The sequence below is a fragment of the Triturus cristatus genome, chromosome 11, assembly GCF_964204655.1.
Source record: "Triturus cristatus chromosome 11, aTriCri1.1, whole genome shotgun sequence".
NCBI lineage: Eukaryota > Metazoa > Chordata > Amphibia > Caudata > Salamandridae > Triturus > Triturus cristatus.
In genome coordinates, this window is record NC_140594.1 from 823,461,392 (window position 1) to 823,474,010 (window position 12,619).

General features: G+C 39.6%; 1 protein-coding gene and 1 pseudogene across 1 annotated transcript in view; both read right to left on the reverse strand.

The window, feature by feature from the left end:
- ADAM9 (ADAM metallopeptidase domain 9) overlaps positions 1-12,619 on the reverse strand; it is a 764,238-nt gene that overhangs the window by 644,373 nt on the left and 107,246 nt on the right. The window lies entirely within an intron of this gene.
- LOC146785489 (histone-lysine N-methyltransferase EZH2 pseudogene) lies at positions 704-1,454 on the reverse strand (annotated as a pseudogene).

A 12,619-nucleotide genomic window follows, 5' to 3' on the forward strand; every position in this document is an offset into this window, starting at 1 on the left:
TCATCGTCCATAAGATTTTGGGGTACTGTTACGAATCGGTCTACTCTCTTTTGTCATTATTGGTTAGTTTTTTTCTACAAGTACCAATTGATCAGTTGAATACATATTCTGTTCAGGTTATTTCTTCTAGTAACGTCGAGTCAGTTTTGTTAATTCAAGTATTTTTATCCAGGTTGACTATGTACCAAAACAAAGTATTGCATAAGTTAACTATTAAAAAAGCTTGGAGGCGACGATCCAAAACTACTTTAGAAGCAAGGCACTACAAATTACTTATGCTACAAAAAGGTCATTCGCACATTTCAAGGCAAATTTATTTAAATACCAAAAATTATCCTGAGTTGAAGAATATTCCTGAAGATGTTAAGGCAGACATTTGGGTGATGAGGTAGATGCAGTTATAGAATTTCCATTTCTCTCTCAATGCCAACATACTTAAGGGCGTCCGCCTGACTATATCGGTAATCAAAGAATAGTTCTTCGCCAGTCTGAACGGCCCTCTTAGCAAAAATGCCTATTCAGTGATCCCCATTAACCATCATAACTTTTGCATAGCAGTTGGGATTTACAGAATGATTTGCAAATCAGATCTTGTTTCCCTTGCGAGTTGCGTCCACAATAAAATCGTTGTTCGAGTTGAAAAGAAAGCTGCACATGTACTTATCGTACACTTTCCCTCTGCGATCAGCTTCATCCTAAGAAATTATCTCACCACAGTATTCGGAGATGAATTCGTTCTTCTACACTGGATCTTTGATAAAAATACCCCAACCTGCCACATACGAAGGCGCCAGTAGAAAAACTTTAATCTCAGTACCTGGTGGCTGGTGTTGTCAAAGCCCTCGCCCTCCTGATAACTCTGACCCCCGGACCTTGGTTTGCAGCGGTGTCCTCTTCATCCTCGTCGTCGCTGTACAGCAAGAGGGCACCGACCAGCTCCACGAAGATCTCGTCGTTGATGAAGCCGCACTCCCTGTCTCCGTGCACCTTCCCGTCGTAGTTCTCGATGAGCTCCTCGATGAACGTGCCGTCCTGGTCCAGCACCACGTCCCCCACGTAGGGGATGTTGTGCAGCACCATCTCGTCTTCCACCATGAAGTTCTGCTGCAGGGGAGACCACGAGTACATGCTGGGCACCGAAGCCTCGGCTTTCAGCGTCTGCAGGGGCACAGTCGGATCCCGGAAGTCATGTTCGCTGGTGACCGAGTCCTTTCGGGCACCCTGCAGGGAGCTCACCTGGGACCGGCAGATATGGGCTGGATGCGCCGTCGCGCCCACTCCTGGGTCAAGGCTTCCATCCGCTCCATGATCTTCTGCCGGTTGGAGTTGAACGCGGTCTTCACCACGTCTGCTCGGCGGAAGCGCTTCAGCTGCCGGAAGCGCATGTACTCGGACTTCACGCGCCTCTGCCAACGGACCGGACCCTTCTCTGACTTTTTCTCCATCTGACCCATGGCTGCCAGATCAGCAGGAACTGCTCGGGGCCGGGGAAAGCCGCAGAGTTCAACCGCTCACAGATCTCCCTGCGCGTCGGCTCTCTTCTTCTGCCGGAGATTTTAGGCACCAAGTCAGTCAGTTTGTTTTTGTGTGCCACTGGCAGCCGTCCAGCTCCGTCTTTCTTCTAGTTTTAGTCCTTGATTTGTTTCAAGACTGCTCATAGCTGCTCGGGGAGAGAGACAGAAGAAAGGGGAAGCTGTCGTCATTACGCTACCGCCCTGTCTCCTTTTCGGATGGCCCATCCGGACAGGATCCTTTGCTTCACGGCTTGTTTATATAACACGCCCGCTTTAGATCAGAAATTCCTTCACGTCAGGCATGAAGCTAACAACCCAGTCCGGATGGGCCGTCCAAAAGGGAGACAGGGCAGTAACTAAGAAGCATGCCTTTCAATGGGGAACCCAGCGTTTGGCATAAACCCTGACGCAACCCAATGAAAATGATGGGCGGGGCTTCAAGTCCCCTTCTGAAATCTCCTGATCACATTAGCTCTCGCAGAGCGAGCAGCGCATGCGCGCTGCAACATTAGGCGAGACCTGAAAAGTGGTGGTAACCATAAGAAGCAGACCCTAGTTTCCTACACAGACCTCCATCAAAAAGGGAACAGATACTGCAAGTGGGCATCAGTGAAAATACTGTTCACATGCAAGCTAATAAAATGGAAGCAAAATGCTGGTGGCCTTTCCAGTTTGCCTCTCACCGCTTCTCTACCTATCTGCTCCTATTTCCCACCTACTGCTGCCCATTTAGCTGCCAATGTTTATCACTTGACTTACTGACACTAATTCAACTTCTGACAAGCTTTGGGTTATCTGGCATAGTGCTTGAAGGATGCGCCTCCTGTCTCATGCAGTGAAAGTCAGAAGTAGAGCTTGGCTCGTTTAGCTCCTATTTCACGCTATCCAGCCCTCAACTCCATGTTCACGTTTTCCAATGTCTACTTGTGCCCCGTTAACCCTTTGGCTCAACCTATAATTACTCTGACAATGCAGACGTAATGGACGACCTGTCAATAATTTCAAAGCAGAGCCAGTGGATAAGGGGCAACATGTTTAAGTTTGCAAAAATAAGTGATTCTTCTGATTAGTCTTAGAGAGAATACCTACCATAAAAATTGCATATTACCACATCCTCCGAGGTCCAAGTGGACTCGCGACTACATAAGACATTGAGTTTTAAATCCTTTGTTATGTGCATCAGTAGGTTTAAGAGAGAAGTCAAACATTTCTGAAGACCAGCATGATTTCAGTGGTTGGTTTCCAGCACAAAGATACCAATGCTACCGCACAAACCATCTTCCCTTTTCTGCTCAAACATTGCCTCAAGGAGCTGGTCACAAGCCATGACTTCATCTACTGACCCAAGGAATGAAAGGAGAACAGCTTTACTGAGCCACAAGCTCATCCGCAAAAGAGCAGGAAAGGAAATCGTATCTGTTCATAACTACACTTCTATGTAAAGAGTTACGAAAAAACAATATATTTTATACACCACTATGTTGTAGGCAAGGTTGCGTTAATATTTAACTATCTAGTGGAAGTGACATAACAAATTATTAGAAAGACAATTCTTTAAATACATTTAAAAAAGATTGTTTGAAGATTCTGAAGTTTAAAAAGCAAGCTCTCAAAAAACAAACTTGTTACAATGACTGTAAAAAATAAATAAATGTAAATATTCACAAGCACAGCCAATTCAAGCTTCTAATGCACACATACAAAGCCCTACAGAACACAGGACCAGAATTATCGTTTTAATGTACATCTTGGGAAAATATTATTCTTATTGGTGCATAGAAAAGGATCTACTGGTTATTAATATAGGCAAGTTCAAGATGAAGTTTAGACACAAAAGAATAGCCAAAAAAATTAAACAAATGAATACGAAAGGAAAGGAAAAAAACATTAGCAAATTGATGTACTGGCCAACAAGCCCTGGCACTTAAGTGAAGATCGTTTTATGTGCACGTAAACAATCAAAATGACATCACCCACAGTGCAAGAGAACCAAAGGTTGAACAGGATGACTCACAACTCCTCTACGTATGCATATGTGTGAATCTTTTTATATATATATATATATATATATATATATATATATATATATATATATATATATCTATATCTATATCTATATCTATATCTATATATATATATATATATATTACCTACTGGCGGTCGCCAGTAGGTAGTTATAGTTAGGACCCTCTTACCATAGGAAAACCGCAACATTCTATTTTGAATAACTTTGGCGCCGGTCGACGAATCCTCGCGAATATTTCAAAATAGGTGGGGCGCTACGCTCCGCTCCTACCCTGAAAGTCTCGGGGGGATTCGTCAAGCGGGGGCTGACATAAAAGGGGGGTCCCAAAACGCGTTTTTCCCATGCATTTTTCCATAGGACCTTTAGACACAGCTACAGCCCGAACGGCTGAACAGAATTACTTGAAATTTGGCAGAGAGGTAGTCCTCAGGTCAAGGAAGTGCCTTTTGTAGGTTTGGTGTAAATCTGTTCAGTAGATTCTGAGAAATTAGCCTTTAAATCAATATATATATCTGAGCCAGCTTACGGTGCGCTTACGGTGCGCTTACCATACGCGTACGGTGACGAGCGCGATTCTGATTGGCTGTTAGATCTTAGTAAACATTCGAATCGGTCGAAACCAGGAAGCGGCGGCCGCCATTTTGTGTGTTTCACTCAGAAAAAAAAAGGGTGATAACTTGAAAAGGGGGCAAGGAAGAGAGTTACAGACCCCCTAACATTTGAAAGGGGGTCAAAGAAGGACAGAAAAGTACAAAAAAACATTTATTAATTTTAAAAAAAATCGCGGGGTACGCGTACGGTAAGCTCACCGTACGCGTACGGTAAAAAAAAAATTTAAAAATGAAATTAAATGCAGATTTAAGTGTTTAGATATTAGGGGGCTCTAAAAAGAGCCGTTGTGTTTATTGTGATTTTTTAGTGGTACCTACAAGTAAGTACCGATGCAGAGTCTAAGGTTCAAGAGGAAGACTCTGTTCCCTTCATCAGTGAAGTGTACACCATCTCCTCTATAAATGTCTTGCATGTCGTAACGCAAGTTGTTGTGGTAAATGGAACCCATACCATAGTCACGGAGGAAAGCAGAAACAGATTTGTTGACGTGCTTTCTTGCTTTGTCAATCTGTGGACAAAAAAGATTGGACCAGTTCCATTTTTGCCTTTGGCATATGTTAGAAAACACAAAGGCAGTTTTAGGGAAAAGTGAAAACAGTTGTGTAAAGGTCTCCTTCATAAGCATTTCCAGACCTACCCCAGTCAAAGTGCCTAGGTCATTGCCACCACAGTGCACTATTATGAGGTCAGGGTGTTGGATTTGCATGAAGGATTTCACCAATGGCATCAATTGGTGCCACTTTAACCCTCTCTGACCAATCCATTTAATGTCTACATTTGGCAAAGCAAGGTCTCTCACCATACCTGTTTTCTCTGCATAGTTTTCACTCCAGAGGACATAGCTGTGCCCTACAATCCACACTGTGAACATCTTCAAAGGAGAACTGGATGCACTCAGGAGGTGTAATTCAGTAGAATGGTAAAAAGAAATGAAAGACAGTTTGGAAATGGAGGCATACATATTTTTTTTATAAAAAAAAGAACTGATTGGCTGTTTCATACCATTCTACAATAAAAACTAGGCTGTATGTGTAAATTTATAGAAGCATGTTTTTTATTGGTACAGAAAAATGTGTTACCAAAGAACAGTACTATGGATTTGCTGTTAGGTTTGAAAAGTCAAGCACTCCTGCTCTTTGGAAATGAAACATTGTGTGGTGAACTTCTGACCTAACTCTACACAGCAGTGTTTCAAGAGCTGTTGCTATGGTAGCAGGCAGAAGTCAAGTTGGGGGAAGGGTACTAGGCTGAAGTCAAGTTGGGGGAAGGGTACTTTTGGAAAAGGGTTGGTTTTCAACCAATAGAAATGTGTGATTACATTTGAAAAAAAGGGGGAAGCACTGAGATTTGAAATTAACATGTATATGTGTGGAAAAAAAGAGGGAAACATTGCCATTATCTGGTTCTGCTGAGAGGAGAGAGGTGTACAGAACAGAGATCCTGGCTCTGATAATCTGCTGTTTGAGTGCCACATTTCTTTCACAACTAACTAATTTTAAAGGTGAGTTTAGAGTTTGAGAGGGGATGTATATGGTAAATTAAGAAATGAATAATAGAATTGGAATTCCTTTTGTTGAAGTTGTGTTTATCATTTTCTGTTTTGGGAGAAATTTAAATGTGAGGAACATGTAAAATAATATGGACTATGTTTTCACGATAAATTAAGGTGTACTGGTAAAAATAAGGAATACTTTAAGGGTTTGAGGTTGCACTCAGTAATGCAAATACATTCAGCATCAGTAAGGCTGGTTGCCCTTGCTGGAGTGTAGTCAGTCACCCAGGTTACACATGTTGCTGGTCTCAGAAAGCTGTTTGTTATTGCTCTGGTGATTGTACATTTGCATTAGATGGAAAGGGGGAGGTATTTTTTATGCAGAAGCAGACTCTTAGCACACAGCCAGCTGCTTATCCTGTGGAATCATGCATAGTATTCACAACCGAGTGGGGTTTGAGGTTTCAGTCAGTAATGCAAATACATTCAGCATCAATAAGGCTGGTTGCCCTTGCTGGAGTGTAGTCAGTCACCCAGGTTACACATGGTGCTGGTCTCAAAAAGCAGTTTGGACATGTGCTTTTATCAGAATCTGAAAAGTGGATTCATAATGTGTCAATCTGTAAAAGTACTTATCACTTGCCAAAAAAAAAGAGTAGTAAGTGTGCTTTCAAATTGGCAAAGAAATTTCGTTTTCTGACTAATATGAAAACATGACTCTGTGTGCAAATAGGAATTACAGGCAGAGATTTATTGCGTATTGCTCTGGTGATTTTACATTTGCATTCGATGGAAAGGGGGAGCCATTTTTTTGTGCAGAAGCAGACTCTTAGCACACAGCCAGCTGCTTATCCTGTGGAATCATGCACAGTATTCACAACCGAGTGGGGTTTGAGGTTGCAGTCAGTAATGCAAATACATTCAGCATCACTAAGGCTGGTTGCCCTTGCTGGAGTGTACTCAGTCACCCAGGTTACACATGTTGCTGGTCTGAAAAATTTGTTTGGACATGTGCTTTTTTAAGAATCTGAAAAGTGGTTTTAAAATGTGTCAGACTGTAAAAGTATTTATCACTTGCCAAAAAAAAGAGTAGTAAGTGTGGTTTCAAATTGGCAAAGAAATTACGTTTTCAGACTAATATGAAAACATGACTCTGTGTGCAAAGAGGAATTACAGGCAGAGATTTATTGCGTACTACTCTGGTAATTTTACAGTTGCATTAGTAGGAAAGGGGGAGCTATTTTTTTCTGCAGAAGCAGACTCTAAGGACACACCCAGCTGCTTATCCAGTGGAATTATGCACAGTATTCACAACCGAGTGGGGTTTGAGGTTGCACTTAGTAATGCAAATACAAACATGTGAAATAATATGGACTATGTTTTCACCATAAATTAAGGTGTAGTGGTATAAATGAGGAATACTTTTAGGGTTTGAGGTTGCAGTCAGTAATGCAAATACATTGAGCATCAGTAAGGCTGGTTGCCTTTGCTGGAGTGTAGTCAGTCACCCAGGTTACACATGTTGCTGGTCTCAGAAAGGTGTTTGGTATTGCTCTGGTGATTTTACATTTGCATTAGATGGAAAGGGGGAGGTATTTTTTTATGCAGAAGCAGACTTAGCACACACCCAGCTGCTTATCCTGTGGAATCATGCACAGTATTCACAACCGAGTGGGGTTTGAGGTTGCACTTAGTAATGCAAATACATTCAGCATCACTAAGGCTGGTTGCCCTTGCTGGAGTGTAGTCAGTCACCCAGGTTACACATGTTGCTGGTCTCAGAAAGCTGTTTGGTATTGCTCTGGTGATTTTACATTTGCATTAGATGGAAAGGGGGTGTTATTTTTTTATGCAGAAGCAGACTCTTAGCACACAACCAGCTGCTTATCCTGTGGAATCATGCACAGTATTCACAACCGAGTGGGGTTTGAGGTTTCAGTCAGTAATGCAAATACATTCAGCATCAATAAGGCTGGTTGCCCTTGCTGGAGTGTACTCAGTCACCCAGGTTACACATGTTGCTGGTCTGAAAATGTTGTTTGGACATGTGCTTTTTTAAGAATCTAAAAAGTGGATTCATAATGTGTCAGACTGTAAAAGTGTTTATCACTTGCCAAAAATAAGAGTAGTAGGTGTGCTTTCCAATTGGCAAAGAAATTTCGTTTTCTGCCTAATTTCAAAGCATGACTCTGTGTGCACACAGGAATTGTTTTTAGATATTTAATTTGTGAAGGTGTTATTGTGGGTTTCACTTCTAGGAAAGGGGTACTTAGTATTTTAAGATTTGAAAAGATCATAAAAAATGAAGTAATATATTTAAATATAAAAAAGGAATTTTTTTTTAGTTTTTTTCAGGTATTGCTGAAGAGCAGTGAACAAAATTTAAGATGCCTACAAAATCCAGACTAAGGAAAAACCACAAAAAAAAACTATATTTGAAGACAACTGGAGGACCTAAGTTAGTTGGAGATGCTCATGTTGGGAAAAAGAGAAAGTCTTCTGGTAAGCAGACAAAAGATTTTTTAAAGAACATCTTCAAAAAAAGGAAAAATGTACAAAATGTCTGTACTGGAAAGAATGTTTTAAATAGAAAAGAACAGGAAAAAATTGAGAATTTAGTTAATGCAAATATACCTTCTGCAACAATAAAGATTAACTTAAACAGAAAAACAGCGTTTAAAGAGATACGTAGAAAAATGTTTCAGAGAAGAGTGATGTCCAATTTGATAAAGGATGTGAAGAAATATAAGAAAAAGGCAAAATATTATAAGAGAAAAAAAGAAATTGAAGCCATTGCAGCAAAGGCATTAGAATTAAAAAGGAAACTATTCATTTTAATTTTGAATAGGATGCGTACATTCGATAAAATGGTTAATGTACTGAAATCACAAAGCAAAAGGAAAAGAGTAGTGAAAAGAACAAACTTTTGTAAAGTGTTTTTAGGAGTATGGATGCATAGTTCAAGTAGTGAACCTTTTTTTAATGAAGAGAGTTATTTTCAAAGTAATAGTTTGCTGCATGCAGTTGACACCAGAGGTCGTGCTTATGAAGTGAAAAATGGTTGCATAATGGAGAAGGAGATAATGGTTCCAAGAGATGAGGTACAAGTGATGGCGGATGAGGCTATGGGGAGACGTCCTAAAGCCCCAGTGTACACTTGGAATTGTAGTAGTATTTGCACTGTGCGTTAGGAATCTATTGATAAATTTCGTGAGTTTCTAAGAGAATATAGTAAAAAAAAGTGTAAAACAGAAGATTAAGGTGCTTCAAAGTCTAGATCCATGCAGAGTGAGAGAGAATACTGGTTTGCAGGGTCATTCTCTGGCTTGTCTATCTAGAAAAGTGTGTAATAGTGTTTTTCATCATTTTAGGATGCTGGCTGTTCATCATACTGAAATGAGAAAGTTTGTGAGACGGTTGTATTTTGCTAAAAGTCCAGCAATAAAGTTAGATGAATTGAATAGGGCTCTGTTCCGTGGATCGGTATCAGATGTAGAGAAGGTTATTGATGAAATTCAGTTTTGTTACTTTGGTCCTGAACAAGACAGTGCAGAAAAGGACACAGTAAATGAGGAAGAAGTGGAAGAGAATGTAGAACCCTCTGTAAGTAAAACATTTAATGATCACATAACAAAATTTGCAATAATCTCTAATGAAAGACCAAATATAACTTGTATTTGTTGCCGCAGAACTCATTATAAAAAACAAACTAGGAATGTTGATCTCTACAGAAAGAGTGAAAATGAAGATAATTATAAGTGGAAGGATTTTGCCACATATATATTTCTTGAAAATTGTTTTGAATTGGGTGAAGATCAGCGTATTTGTAAATACTGTTACAACAAGTTAGAGGAAAATAGAATGCCAACCAGAGCTGTACATAATAATTTAGAATTGGATGTTATTCCTGCCGAACTTTCTGAATTAAATACATATGAGTCTATACTTATTCAATGTGTTCATCCGTTCCAGACCATAGTACGTATGGAGCCCAAAACTGGTAAATTACCTCCTTCAGATTTACTGAGAGGTTTAAAAGGTAGAGTGGTGTATTTGCCCTTGGATTTGAAAAAAAATATGGAAACTATTGATGCAGATACTTTGGAAACTGAACCATTAGTTATTCTGGTTAATGGTGTACCTACAAAGAATAAGAAGATTTGGCAGGAGCTGGTAGATGTACGGAAAGTACAAAGAGCAAATTTGTATTTGAAAAGGAATAACAAATGGTATGAATCAATTTATATAGAAGAAGAAGAAGAAGATTTACAAGAAGACACAGAAACACCAACTGGACAAATTGAAAAAGTGGACAAGTCAAAGGAAGAAGAAATTTATGAACAATTTAGCATACATCCTCTTCATTCAAAAGAAGTTATGGGAGACAATATTGATCTCTTTCAGATGAAGAAAGCAAAAGGAACTCCCGTGAGTGTATGGGAAGAGAGCTTGGAAGCTCGATGTTTTCCCCAGCTGTTTCCTAAAGGAAAAGGAGGACGATACGATGAACGTCCAGAACAGATTCCAGCTTCTGAGTATCGGACTACAAGACTATATGCAGAAGATCCCAGATTTCGACAAAGTATTCCTTATTTGTTCCATCTTTTATTTGAAAGCGACTTGTCTGCACTATCTTATGCAGTAAATCACATTTTAAAAAGTGGAGTACATTTACAAAATGTGTCTGCTAAGGATTTTATGGAGAAAGTGCAGCACCGAGATGATCATTTGGAAACACAACTGATCAATCTGATGGCTTGTCAGCGTGGGACAAATGAATATTGGTACCGACGCCATGGTGAATTAAAATGCATGTTACGAAATTTAGGAACACCAACATGGTTCCTTACCCTAAGCTGTGCTGAGTACGCTTGGGATGATTTACTGGATTTTCTACGAGAGGCAAATTCAAACATTAAAAACATCGAATACAAGACAGCAGGAGAACTGTGCTCATTGGATCCGGTTAATGTTTGCAGATATTTCAGTCATAGATTTGAGGCTATGATGTCCTTCATCTGCAATAAAAAAAATCCACCTCTTGGAGAAGTAGTGGATTTCTTTTGGAGAAAAGAGTACCAGGCAAGAGGTGCTCCTCATATTCATATGCTGTTGTGGATCAAGGATGCCCCAAAGTTTGGAACAGATGCTGATGAAGCAGTGTTATCTTACATTGAAGAATATGCAACATGTGCTATACCAAAAAGCACAGAAGAGAAAAAGTTAAAGGAGCAAGTTTTACGTTTCCAAAGTCATCGGTGTGGAAAATACTGTCGACGGAAATACAAGAGCAAAGATAAATACTACACTAAATGTCGATTTGGATTTCCTAGACCTGTTCTTTCAAATGGAAGAGTAAACAGTTTTATGTCATCTGTGAGACATACTATCACAAGAAAATCACCTAAGAATACCTACAACCTAAAAAGAAAAGAAGAATCAAAAAATATAAATGACTACAACCCAGTCATTTTATCCATGTGGAATGCTAACATGGATATACAGTATGTAGCTGACAATTCCATTGCTGTTGCTCGATATTTAACGTCTTACATTACTAAATCTGAAAAAACTGAATTGAAAGAAATGTGGGAAGAGATTTCTCACGAGAAGACTGTCAGTAAGAAGCTGTACAGTTTCAGTTTAAAGATGTTATCGCATCGAGAAATTGGATCCTACGAATGTTCAGATAGGTTATCTTCTGCAAGTCTCTACTCGAAATCAAGAAGAATAATTTGGGCAAGTTTAGGCCTTGCAGCAATGAGAAATCGGGTACTGAAATCTGTTGGAGAAATTGAATATTTGGCCGAGAATGACCCAGAAAGTACAGATATTTTGAAATCAAACATGTTGGACACATATTATCCCAAAAGAAGTCATCATCTGGAGAACATGTGTCTCTATGAAGTGCTGCAGAACTACATTTATTCACGGAAAGCCGCAGAAGACATCAACAATGGAAAATATAAAGTCATTGGTGAGGAAGGATGTTTGGTGAAGCAAACAAAAGGAAGTTTGATAAATCACAGGAAGCTGAGTTGCGACACTACTGACAAAAAGGAATTTTACTACTTGGCTCTTTTACAGCTGTTTAAACCATGGCGTACAGAGGATGAACTACTGGGAGAATTTCAAAGCTATGAAGATTCTTTTAATGCTTGCAAAGACAGCATACAATGCAGTACATTCTCAACTTATCTGAAAATGTTAAATGAAGAAATTGAACAGGAAACTACAATTGCAGCTGAAGTAGCTAGAGACAGTTCTCAAGACAGCCAAAGTTCAGGAACACTCAGTCAAGATCCCCTAGGACAACCAATCGTTGAAAATGAAGCATCAATAGCCATGAATGAAGTGGAAACGGCTATGAATCAAGCTCAAGAAGAATTTATAGACTTACAAAATTTGGAAAGACAACTTAATGAAGAGCAGCAACAAATTTATGAAGAGATCAGAAACAAAATTGATCACGGATTTCTACATGAAAAAAAAGAGTGCTCATGCACATCATTTCATCCAATCAGGATGTATGTAAGCGGACAAGCTGGAACTGGAAAAAGTTTCCTAATAAAAGTCATCAAAAGCTACCTACAGCAAAAAACGGATTCTACTTTGTCTTGTGTGGTTACTGCTCCAACTGGGTTAGCAGCATATAACATAAAAGGAATCACCTTACATCGTTTGCTAATGTTACCAGTGGAGCATGAGAACAAAATACAATACAACAAGCTAACTGGAGAAGCATGCTTGGAAGTTTCAAGAGTATTGAAGAAGATGCAAGTTCTCATTATTGATGAGGTGAGCATGGTATCAAACTTAATGCTTGCCTTTGTGCATTTAAGAATGCAGCAAATTCTAAGGACAGACTATGACGTGTTATTTGGTGGAAAACATGTCATAGTTTTTGGGGATCTTCTACAACTTACTCCAGTTAAAGGACAACCAGTGTTTAATACTGTGACACATGAAGACACA